Genomic DNA, 10,016 nt, shown 5'->3' on the forward strand with positions numbered 1-10,016 from the left:
AAAATAACTGGCTCAGGAAGAGTTATCAAGGAGTAAAAGAGTGGAGATGCCTGTTTGTTTCACCACAAAGTCTGTGCTTTATCATCAGCTATCCCATGTGTCAAGAAGGCAGAATGCTAAAAAACTCAGAGTTCCTGGTTGTTTATAACTGTAATCTATGTAAATGTTTTTTTTTTCTTCTTTTTTTCCAGCCAGAAAGAATGAGGTGTAGTGGAATGAGGCCTATACTTGCTTTCAGGAGACAGGACTTTGAAACCAGCCCTGGCCACCTACTGATTCTAAATGGGAGTGATAATACCTACCCCACAGAGTTATGGGAATCCCTGGGTGGCTCAGAGGGTTAAGGCGCTCCACTGCTAACAGGAAGGCTGGAGGTTTAAGTCCGCCCAGATCCCCTCAGAAGAAAGTCCTAGTGACCTACTTCTGAAAAAGGAGCCGTGGAGAACCCTGTGGAGCACAGTCCTGCTCCGGACACAGGGGGCAGCATGAGTCAGAGCCAACCCCACGGCAACGGGTGACGCAGTCATGGAAGTGATGGGTTCAGGGAAGAGATCGTTGGCACGTGAAATATTTTGGGGTCCACTAGGGCTTGCCAAGTACCTTTAAATGTCTGCATTTTGGAAGCCACGGGGTTGTAAGACCATATCGTGTTAACAATTAGGCATATTTGAAACTTAATCTGGGAAATGGCCAACCCAAGCATTCATTGTTTTTCTTTCTCCATTGCTAACAGTGTTTTAGACATCTAGGCACATCTGAAGCCCTGCTGGCACAGTGGCTAAGAGCTCAGCTGCTAACCAAAAGGTTGACAGTTCAAACCCACCAGCTGCTCCTTGGAACCCTATGGGGCAGTTCTGCTCTGTCTTACAGGTAGCTATGAGTTGGAAACAACTTGACAGCAGCGAGTTTGGTTTTGTTTTTTGGAGGTATATCTGGAAATATTGACATGAAAATGCCACATTACACAGGGATATCTAAGTATCAACACATGTGAGGAAATGCTTTGTGTCTCCCACTCTAAATGAATTATAAACAGGCTTAACCACGTAGCAGCCCAGGATCCTAGGTTACCAGCTACTAGAGGCAAGCAATGAGCCTCTCTGCCCAGAACTGCACAGTTATTTGATAAAACAGCTATTTTTATAGATTGTAAAATATTCCATAGTTTCCACTGTGTGCAGACCAACAGCAAAAATTATTTTCCATTTTCCTTTGTAGATGGGCAGGAAGGGGCCAAGGGCTCCACTGGCCTTGGAAAAGCCAAGAGCAAGGTGTGCAGACCCCTGGCCACCTGTCCAACCCTGAGGCCAGGGGAGCTGCTATCAACTGTGGGACTGCGGAGTCCTAGTCCAGAATGAAAAGTCTCTGTTCTAGAAATAAAGTTCTCACAAATCGTCCCTTTTGGGAGAACACACACACAGGTAGGTTTATCCACACCCTTGTATGTTAAAGATCAGAAAGCCAAAGGTCAAAGCAGTATCAGTACGTCAAACAAGCAAAAACAAATCCAGACTTGATAACAAAAAACTAAACCCAAACCCATTGCAGCCCAGTCGATTCTGACTCATAGTAACGCTGTAGGACAGAGTAGAACTGCCCCATAGGGTTTTCAAGGCTGTAAATATTTAGGGAGCCAATTGCCACATCTTTCTCCCACGGAGTGGCTGCTAGATTTGAACCTCCAGCCTTTCATTTAGCAGCCTAGTGCTTAACCGCAGCACCACTAGGGCTCCTTTTGGCTTTCACAGGGAGAGGCTTTATTCAGAAAGGAAAGGGGGGAAGGGACTATTACAATAAGGGGAGGGGTCTATTATAATAGAGAGAACATTCTGACCATAAGGCCTGCAAGATCCCAAAGAGTTAGGGAAAAAGTGTTTTCTTTTACAGAGACTGAGAGTAAATGAGCCAAGCAAAAATGAGGTGTGGAGAAGTGGGGTGAGACTTTAAAAACCCACTTGTGTCTCTCCTATTGCTAAACATTTCATTAAAGTGAAAGAGGCTGAAAAATATTTAATCATTATGTTATTGGTGCGATAATTGCTCTGCCATGAACACACGACACGAGGTCTTCCCTGAGGCCAGGTTTGGTGCAGGCTTCAATGCAGGAATCGCCAAGAGCTACTCACCTTGCGAATTTACCATGCAAATATTTCGATTCGTGTTACTGCAATTTCGGCTTTGAACTCTAGAGGGCGCGTGAACACCTTAAAACACTGAAATCCTGACAGCAACCTCACAATGAGATACCGTCCAACTAATTCATTTAGTAGCCACGTCCTCTCATCCTACTCTGAATTCAGAAAAATGCACTGAACGCATTGTCTGCCTTTGTTCTTTGCCAAGAAAGCAGAAATGTAAGATTTATTCCCTGCTCCAAAGATACTCAGTAGAGAGGAGGAGATGAACCGTTCAGGGTGTTTGAAACCAAGGTGATACTGTGGTGCCCCCTCCCCAGGCTGTGAGTAAGGGGGACTAAGCTGCTGTGGATCTCATCCGTCCAGGGTCAGGTGTTGTGTTCGAGGCCACCTCCCACTATTCGGGGGTGGGGGGCCCTCCACCAACGGGGTGAAGAGGAGGTAATCGGAACATTTTCCATATTTAATGAGTGATGAATCCGAGGCTGATGGAGGTTAGGTAATTTTCCAAAGGCCACACAACTAGTAAGCGAGGGAATCAGATTCAAAACCAAGTTGTAGGATTTAAAGCCCTGAGCACTCAGGTCAACCCGGGAGAATGAGAGAGAGACTGGAGTCTAGAATTCTAGACACAGTTGGAGCACCATAGGAAGGACAGATGCGGGAGGGCGGAAAAGAACGCGTTCGATCTGTGACATATGAACATGAGGTGTCAGAGAAAGGTTGGCTCATCCTTGGCAGCATTGTTGTTGGTTGCCATTGAGTCAGTTCCAAATCCTGGTGACCACGTCTGTGTCAGAGTACACCTACTCCACAGGGTTTTCAAGACTGGGGCCTTTCAGAAGCAGAGGGCCAGGCCAGTTTTCCAAAGGGCTTCTGGGTGGGTTTTAACCACAGGCTTTCCACTACAAGTTGAGCACTTAACCATTTGCACCACCCAGTCAATCTCTGTATCTATGTGTCTCAAACACCAGAAAGGGCCATGACTGTCCTGCTCACATAAAATGAAGAAGGAACAATCATTTGCACAGATGTGGTACGTGCAGCCGTGGAGGTTGATGCTTGGCAAGAAGCTGGGTGAATTCAGACCCCATCTCGCATGAACCAGATCCCATCCTTCCCGTGTTTTAAATCCTTCAGTGGCTTCTCATCAGCCCTGGAGTCAAACCTCCAGCGCTAACTTCAGGGTGATGTGCTCTACCACCCGGCCCTGCCCATTACCCCAGGGGTACCCCCACCGCTCTACTGTCTCACCAGGTTCTGATCACACTCACTCTTTTGCTGATCTCTGAACTCAGGGCTCTTTTCAACCCCAGGACCTTTGCACAGGCTGTCTGCTGTCCTTGGGATGCATTCCTCTTGGCCTCCAGATGTCTGACTTCCCTCTGTGAGAATGGTGTGCTCATTGTATCTGTCCCAAAGAGTCTTTCTGGACCTCTAAGAAGTGTCCCTGGACTGCCCTTCCTGCCACAGCTCCACCCTCTGTCATCTCTGTGACACTCCATGTTCTGTGTGTGTTTGTCTACAATATGTCTGCCCCCCTCTCTAGACGGCTGTGCTCCACAATTCAGCCTCATTCGCAGGACCAGCACCATGCTTGATGAGAACAGGCTCCTGAGATTTAGGTCATTGCTCCGACAACTCTTTTGTTTTGGTACATCCTGAAAGTAAAGAGTCAAAAACAAATGGAGTTGAAACTTCCAGCCAACACAGCACCATAGACAGAAGCACACGCCATCCCTCCACAGCAAACACCTGAAAAACTAAGTAAAGCAGAGACAAACGTCATTCCTGGAACCTGAAGTGCCAAATGAAGAGATAGAGAACTCAGGCAAGCACCAAATGGAATAAGAATCTGACAGAAGACAGAGAGCGAGGAGAGATACATGCAGAGAGCCCCATCAGCTAACGCAGCACGGATCCGCCATCTGGGACTCGAGTCAGGGATCGGCAGACAGGGAGCGTGGGAAAACAGCTTCCTGGAGCTCCCAGCTGGAGGAAGAGCACCTGGTAAAGAGCGATATATGCTTTCCTAAGCTCCACCCTTTTCATCTCCCTTGGGCCTCCTCCACTGCCTGCCAGCTCCAGTCTCTTGGCCTGGAAGCAACTGCTTTGGCCTCAGGCTGCTTGGATTCACCATGCCCACACTGGCAGGGCCCCTGAGCTGGTGTTGGTACTTTCTGTTTCTTTTGGTTTCTTCTGTGCCTCCTACCACCTCCCCCTCCTTTTTCTGGAACACCTGGCTCCGTGTGCCATCTTTGCTTCTTCTTGAGATGCTATGAAGCTGTGCTCCACTGGCGAACCACTTCTCCGGTCCATGACGCCACACTGATGAGATCCCCGGGGCTTTTTTTTTCCTTGTTTTGCTTTGCTTTTTTCTGTTTTGTATGTTTGTTTTCTTTCTCTTTTCACGGCTTGGGATCCCCTTCTAGGTGGGCAGCACTGCACAGCTTAGAAGCCACTCCCCCAATATGCCCAGTGGTGTAGGTGGGCTCCATGGGGGCATTTCTTTTTTTCTTCTTTCTTTCTTTTCTTTCTCTTTTTCCCTTTCTGTCTTCATTTCTCAGTTCTCATTTGTCTACACTTATCTTCTTTTCCTGTCTCCTGAATACCTGGTGCTATGTGAGTTCTATACCCCCTCTAGCCAGGGTATACTACGCACCCTGGGAGCCACTTCCCCAGTCTTAGCTTCACCACTGGTGGGACTCCAGGCTTTTCTTTTCTTTTCCAAATTTTTATCTAGTTATTTTCTTCTTTCTTTTTCACTTTTTCTTTTTGTTTTTCTTCTTTTCTCAGTTTCTCATCTCTCCACTCCAATGACAAGGTCCCTTAGCACTCTTTTTTTTTTTTTCTCTTTCTTTGTTTATTTTTGGCTCCTGTTTTTCTCCCATCTGTCTCCTCTTTCCCACACCCCTATCAGCTCCACACATCACAACCTCCCCCCTCTTCCTGCCTACATGCACCCTGCACTGAGCATCACACCCCCAAGCAGCAAAGACACAGCCTACTGGAACCTGCCCAGCACTGATTCCTGGCCCGCTCTGTGGGCCCTAGTATGCGCCTCAAACAACCCATTCCAGCCCCTCCCCTTCAGCTGGATCTGCCCTGTTGCACCATAGCTGAATGACTGGCCTTGCCCATTGGACAAGGTGGTGAAAAGTATCATGACTACAGATGAGCAAACAACAAAGAACACACAGCCACCTGCTCAGACATAACCAAATAAAACAAAAAAGCAGGACAAAACAAATCTACAATCAAGAAATGAAGAAAATAACTACTGAATGTCCTGAAGACAGCTAACAATATCAAAACATATAAAAAATAGGACATGATGGGTCCAGTAGGTGTCCAAAATAAAACCCCATATGACTTTCCAGTAGAAGAAAAGGCACTAGAACTACCTGACAGGGAATTCAAATCTCTATAGTGAAAGCAATCTAAGAGTTGAAACAAAAAGCAGACAAAAACGAGGAAAAAATAGATTTTTGGAAAAGGGAGACAAATTCATGGAAAATACAGACCAAAAAATGGAACAATTCAGCAAAGTAATACAGGAAAAAAATACCAAAATAAATTCACAATTAGAAATCATACAAAAGCAACAATTAGAAATACAACAGATAAACAACAAGATTTCAGAAATGGACAGTGTCATAGAAGGACTGAAGAGCAGGTCTGAAATGACAGAAGACAGAATCAGCTAAATTGAAGACAAACACTTGGATACAACGCTTTTTGAGGAAAAATCAGAAAAAAGAATGAAGAAAAATGAAGAAACCCCGAGAATTATGTCGGATACAATCAAAAGCAAAAATTTTGCAAGTGATCGGAGTTCCAGAACAGGAAAACAGAAAGGATCATTGAAGAATTGCTGACAGAAAATTTCCCTAACATCATGAATGATGAAAAGCCAACTATCCAAGAAGCTCAAAGAACCTCAAATAAGATAGACCCCAAAAGAAAAACACCAAGGCATTTCATAATCACTTGCTAAAACCAAAGACAAAGAAAAAATCCTGTGAGCAGCTCGAGAAAAACAAAAAGTCACATACAGAGGAGAAACAATAAGACTAAACTCTGATTATTAGGCAGAAACCATGCAGGCAAGAAGACAATGGGATGACATATATAAAACCTTGAAAGAAAAAAATTACTAACCAAAAATAATATATCCTGCAAAACTTTCATTCAAATATGATGGTGAAATTAGGACATTTCCAGATAAACAGAAATTAAGGGAATATGTAAAGACAAAGCTTACAAGAATTATTGAACGGGGTCCTTCGGTCTGAGAACAAACAACATCAGACCACAGCCTGAATGTAGGATGCAAGACTGTACCAGCCAGATACCAACCCAGGAAATGAACTCTCAAGGACTATCCAAAACCAAAACAATTGCAACAGGGAACCAGAGGGGTTAATCTGTAAATGACAACAACGTCAGAACAATAAAAGAGAGAATAAATGGTGTAGGTATAGAATTCTGTAATGGAGAGGAAGGCAAGGTGATATCAAGTAATAATAGTCTGGTTCAAACCTAGGAAGATAAGCGTAAATTTCAGGGTAACAACAAAGAAAGTCAACAAACCTACTCATCAAAATAAAGAAGAGAAACATAAAGTCTCAATAATAAAAAAAAAATCTACAGAAACAAAAGAAATGAAAAAGGAATCCACAAACAAAGGAACTCAGCACAGGACATTGTGCTGAGTGAAATAAGTCAATCACAAAAGGACATATTATATGAGACCACTACTGTAAAAACTCATGAAAGGGTTTACATACAAAAAGAAACAATATTTGATGGTTACAAGGGAGGGGAGGGGTAGGGATAGAAAAACACTTAATAGACAAAAGATAAGCAGTAACTTTGGTGAAGGGTAAGACAGTGCACAATACTGGGGAAGCCAGCACAACCTGTACAAGGCAAAGCCATGGTAGCTCCATACACACATCCAAACTCCCTGAGAGACTGAATTGCTGGGCTGAGGGCTGTGGGGACCATGGTCTCAGGGAACATCTAGCTCAATTGGCATAACAGAGTTTAGGAAGAATGTGTTCTACATTCTACTTTGGTGAGTAGCATCTGGGGTCTTAAAAGCCTGTGAGTGGCCATCTAGGATACTGCACTGGTCTTACCCTTTTGGGAGCAAGGAAGAATGAAGAAAACTAAAGACACAAGTGAAGGATTAGTCCAAAGGACTAATGGACCACATCTACCATGGCCTCCACCAAACTGAGTCCAGTTCAACTAGATGATGCCCAGCTACCACCACTGACTGCTCTGATAGAGATCACAATAGAGGGTCCCAGACAGAGCTGGAGAAAAATGTAGAACAAAATTCTAACTCAAAAAGAAAGACCAGACTTGCTGGCCTGACAGAGACTGGAGAAACCCTGAGAGTATGGCCCCCAGACATCTTTTCAGCTCAGTAATGAGGGCACTCCTGAGGTCCACCCTTCAGCCAATGATTGAACAGACCCATGGGAAAAAAAAACAAGACTAAAGGGGCACACCAGCCCTGGGGCAGGGAGCAGAAAGTAGGAGGGAACAGGAAATCTGGTAATAGGGAACCCAGGGTTGAGAAGGGAGAGTGTTGACATGTCGTGGGGTTGTTAACCAATGTCAAACAACAATGTGTGTACTAATTGTTTGATAAGAAACTAGTTCTGTAAGTCTTCATCTAAAGTTCAATAAAAAAGAAAAGATTTTTAAAAGTGGAGTTGTTTGAAAAATGGTATAAGAACATAAGACAAAACAAAACATAATTTTAAAGCAAAGGCATACTTCCATTTACTTTCCCCAACAGGTTCTAGTTGGAGAATTTCATATGGAAGCTATTTGACTTGTCTGCCAAGTGCAGATGAGTGCAAAACTGAATGCTTCACAGATGTTCACGGAGAGGGCCATTCAGAAATACTGCTTTTTCCACTTATTCCAAACCTTCTTATGTGTAACTTTTATTCTGCCCTAAAGATGTTTTTCTAAGCTATGACTTAATTTTTTTTAAGTGGTAACCATAAGATACAAAAACTTTGAAAAACTGATGAAGAAAACAGTACAGAGAGAATACGCCATTCAAAAAATGACTCTCTCCACTCCTCCACCCACCCCATCATGTCTCCTCATCCTCCTGTGGAAGTACTATGATTTCAATCCTTCATTAGGTTACATTTGTACATAAAAATGCATTTATTTACTTTGAAATGATTGCTTCTCACTTGTATAAAATTGTTTCCAATGTTCAATTGATGTATTTTTTTTCACCTGTGAAAATTGTTTGGGAATCTTAGGTTAGGATGGAACACATTATAATTTTTCCATTAAGGGGACAAGATGGTGGAATAGTCAGATGCTTCCTGCGGTCCCTCTTACAACTAAGACCCCCCCCCCCCAAAAAAAAGTGAATCCATTATATATGACAATCTAGGAGCCCTGAACATCAAAGGCAAAGTTGAGGAATCGGACTGAGCCGTTGGGGCGGTGGGGTGGAGGGGAGACGGTTCAGAAGCAGTGAGCAGTTGCCAGACCTAACCTAGTTAGGAACTTGCACCCTGTAAGTCAATTCTCCTGGCACAGGTGCAGTGAGACAAGCAGTAATGTTCGGGATGCATTTTCCACATTGGGAGAGATCCGGTGATGGAGAGTTCACTTCTACCTTCAGAATCTGTGAAAAATGGTGCTCTCGGCATAAGTACTTGCATCTAATCTACTTTGAGGACCAAAAAACATCCCTTTGGAAAAAACTCTGTCAGTTTTAAGTGATCCTTCCCTACTCTGCACCAGTCCCAAGCCAACTTCAGTGGTAGCCACTTTCCCTGGGCTGGAAGTAGGACCTGTCACATACCCTGGGGCATCCTCCTAGCCTTGGAGAAGGAACAAATTTACAAACACAGGGAAAAAATAATCTGCTGGCTCCCTGAAGCTGGGAACTCCGGACAGAAACCTTCCTTTGCCTATGCACAAGTTTAAGCAATCCATGGACTTTGAACGCCTTTCATCCCTGTGTGGGCCCATTTCAACAGCATAGATCCTCATTAGCACCGTACAACAGTACATATACCCGAAGTCTAACTCCAACAGTTTCAGCTATATGGTGGACAGGCAGGTTTTTTACTTTTGACACCATTGTGACTATTAAGCAGGGTCCTCGCCTACCCATATCAGGGGCCTGAGGACTGGTGGCTTCACCCACACCACCTACCCACCCTCAACAGGGGTCCAAGGATAGTGGTGTCTCCCAGTCCTTACAGCCAACAGAATTGGGTGCTCATAGTCCAGCTGCAAAACCCACCCACCTACGTGCTCTAGAGAAGAGGGACATGCTTTCCTCACAGACACTCAGAGGCTATTATCAGTGACCTCACTTCTCAACACATGACCCCATACTACAACCAGATACCTGAGCCTACACAAATCACAGCTACTCATCCAAGACTTTAGGTGAGAGCTTGCACCACACACTTGGTAACTGACTATCTGGAAACCTGAACTGAATCCATACAAGAACAATAAACAAACTCCTGAGCTCACATACCTAGTAAAAGCTCTAGCCGCCTGGTGACAGGGTCAAAGTTGCCAATATTCAAACTGGCTTGCTTGAGCAGCCTATTTGGGCATTTCAAAAAAAAGAAGCTAGGACACAGTAAGCAAACTTAAAATAAATAAATACAATAATTTATTGATGGCTCTAAGACAACAGTCAATATCAAATCACATAAAGAGGCAGACCATGATGGTTTCAGCAAGCTCCCCCAAAAAAGAATCAAGAAATCTTCAGAATGAAGATAACTTCCTGTAACTACCAGAGGTAGAACACAAAATATTAATACACAGAACTCTTCAAGAGATCAGGAAGGAGATCAGCAAAATGCA

Source organism: Elephas maximus, chromosome 1, assembly GCF_024166365.1.
Source record: "Elephas maximus indicus isolate mEleMax1 chromosome 1, mEleMax1 primary haplotype, whole genome shotgun sequence".
In the NCBI taxonomy this organism is placed as follows: Eukaryota; Metazoa; Chordata; class Mammalia; order Proboscidea; family Elephantidae; genus Elephas; species Elephas maximus.